The sequence below is a fragment of the Triticum dicoccoides genome, chromosome 5B (assembly GCF_002162155.2).
Source record: "Triticum dicoccoides isolate Atlit2015 ecotype Zavitan chromosome 5B, WEW_v2.0, whole genome shotgun sequence".
Taxonomy (NCBI): domain Eukaryota; kingdom Viridiplantae; phylum Streptophyta; class Magnoliopsida; order Poales; family Poaceae; genus Triticum; species Triticum dicoccoides.
Genome location: NC_041389.1, coordinates 19,161,387 through 19,164,690, shown reverse-complemented (window position 1 = coordinate 19,164,690; position 3,304 = coordinate 19,161,387).

The following is a 3,304-nucleotide window of genomic DNA, read 5'->3' as shown; positions in this document are numbered from 1 at the left end:
AGGAACAACACCATTTTTTGCTTGTGTTTTAGACGAGGACTCGGTCTTTGATAAGTCGTTCTCGGTTTTTTCTTTATTTGAAAGAACGAGCACGGAAGAAAAAGTAAGTTGGACACTAGCGAGATGGCGAGGTAGAGAGACGGCGACCAGCAACGTGGCATAGCCCACTGCCGATGCTCCATCAACCATGGTGTGCGCACCACATGGATTAGAAGTGTACCATTATATAGCTTCCATTTCAGGCGTCAACACAGCCTACAATAATGCCAATTCCGACCAACGTTTTTTCATAAAATCATGAGTACAAAGATGTCCATCACAAATTTTTTTTTTGCGGGAACCATCACAGAGACATTGCATGTAGTTAGAGAGAAAGTGGGAACTCCCGCACAGACTAGAGCGTGACCAAACAGAAACATGTCCATCCACTTTTTTTTGTAAACCATATCATTGCTCATTATCTCTAGCTACCTAGCTAGTAACTCACCCTGGTGATTAAGAACACTTGCAAGTGGGCAAATCAATAAGTAAGATCAGGAACAATCACACCAATTTCTTTGACATGCAAAAAAAGTGGAAAAGAGCCATGTGTTGTGCCCGGCGTCTTCTCTTTGTCATGGGTGGCTACAAAATGTATGGATTTACGATGAGCCGTGATACCTTCTCAGGGGTCATGAGAGGTATTTATGTGTTGGTAAATGAGGGAAAAAAAACATGATCCAGAAGGGCGCCGATATTTTCTTTTACTTTGTGCCGTCATTGTAGGAATGTAGATCCTATAGAGGAAATTGAGCCGTCATACCCAAGCTACGATAGGCCAACATACGAATTGACCCTTCATTGTAGGAGTGTAGATCCTATAGAGGAAATTGAGCCGCCATACCCAAGCTACGATATGACAACATACGAATTGACCCGTCATTGTAGGAATGTGGATCCTATAGAGGAAATTGTGTCCCCCGGATGCAGATGAGCGGGGCATAGTACAAAAAAAGTACAGAAACAAAGCATAAACCCGGTTGTTATTTGCTCCGGAAATCCTACACCTACGGAATAGCTATGAAAATTGACTTTATGTAAGTACGTGTCTTGCTCACATCAATCTCCCCACCCCCTGAATTTCAGGGTGGGCCCCTCTCCTCTCTAATCAAATGCTGCAAACTAATCCCTCACGTTAATTTTCATAACTAATTTTCATAAGTGTAGCAAAGCTCTATTCGCTCATCTCCCTCAATTATTATAGTGTGAGTAGCGGCACCATTTCTCCTCCCCTATATGGCCGGATCTTCCAATCCTTTTGGAAAGTCATTTCACTATGCACCCCATCACGAGATAGTCACCCCACGAGTGGTTAATAACATGACCCTTTAGAAATCAATATGCAAATGAATAAGATCAAGAACAATTCAACACCAAATTACTTAATGTGCAAAACCTTTGTGTGAAAGAAACAGAAGCATACATTCACTTCATAAAATCCTATACCATAGAATTCATCTTGCTTTAATACTGTAATAGATAGATTTGGATCATATAATGACAATGGTGGCAACTGGATGTGAACGAGAGAGGGACACAACACTTGCAAGGTGAGCAACAAAGACATAAATCAGATAACATGTAAAAGGCCGACGAGCACCGCTTTCGCCACTAGATCAAAAAGCAGATCAACAATTAGCAGTACTAAGTAAAGGTACTTAATGTTAGGGATATTGGGCCAATACTCAATATATGATTCATGAAAAAAAATTGAAATGTTCATTAATTTCAAAGCACGTGTGAAAGCCTCTAGTGCCATATTGCTAGTGACAACGGAGTACACCGCCATGAAGGAGGGGTGTGCGTGCGACAACTCTTTGTAGCACGAGAAAAAGAAACACGCCAACATGTCCGCGCCTCTAGTAACAGTTACAATATGCAGTTGATCAATATCCGCAAGTATATAAAGCAGCCTACCGAACCTTGCTCTGATACCATGTTAGGAATAAGTAACTTGTATTCCCATGTGGCCATAGGCCGATATATATATACATGTACACATGTGGAACATATGCAGGAAATCCCTTATATAACGGAATAAATACAAAGGGGTACATGACTTATATTATAACTCTAACAATCCCACCCCTTACCTTATTACCAACACGCTTAATTGAAATAGCAAAAGAGAAACAAAAAAGGAGACTTGCCTTATTTTTTCACAAAAACAAGACTTGCCTTATTTTAACTATAAGATATTATCGAAAATACAACGGTGAATAGTATTTTGATAACTCATCTTGAAGGAAATATGCCCTAGAGGCAATAATAAAGTTATTATATATTTCCTTATATCATGATAAATGTTTATTATTCATGCTAGAATTGTATTAACCGGAAACTTAGTACATGTGTGAATACATAGACAAACATAATGTCACTAGGATGCCTCTACTTGACTAGCTCGTTGAATCAAAGATGGTTAAGTTTCCTAGACATAGACATGAGTTTTCATTTGATTAACGGGATCACATCATTAGAGAATGATGTGATTGACTTGACCCATTCTGTTAGCTTAGCACTTGATCGTTTAGTATGTTGCTATTGCTTTCTTCATGACTTATACATGTTCCTATGACTATGAGATTATGCAACTCCCGAATATCGGAGGAACACTTTGTGTGCTACCAAACGTCACAACGTAACTGGGTGATTATAAAGGTGCTCTACAGGTGTCTCCGATGGTACTTGTTGAGTTGGCATAGATCAAGATTAGGATTTGTCACTCCGATTGTCGGAGAGGTATCTCTGGACCCTCTCGGTAATACACATCACTATAAGCCTTGCAAGCAATGTGACTAATGAGTTAGTTGCGGGATGATGCATTACGAAACAAGTAAAGAGACTTGCCGGTAACGAGATTGAGCTAGGTATTGAGATACCGACGATCGAATCTCGGGAAAGTAACATACCGATGACAAAGGGAACAACGTATGTTGTTATGCGGTTTGGCCGATAAAGATCTTCGTAGAATATGTAGGAGCCAATATGAGCATGCAGGTTCCGCTATTGGTTATTGACTGGAGACGTGTCTCGGTCATGTCTACATAGTTCTCGAACCCGTAGGGTCCGCACGCTTAACGTTCGGTCACGATCAGTATTATGAATTTATGTGTTTTAATGAACCGAAGGTAGTTCGGGGTCCCGGATATGATCACGGACATGACAAGGAGTCTCGAAATGGTCGATACATAAAGATTGATATATTGGATGACTATGTTTGGACTTCGAAAGTGTTCCGAGCAAGTTCGGGCATATACCGGAG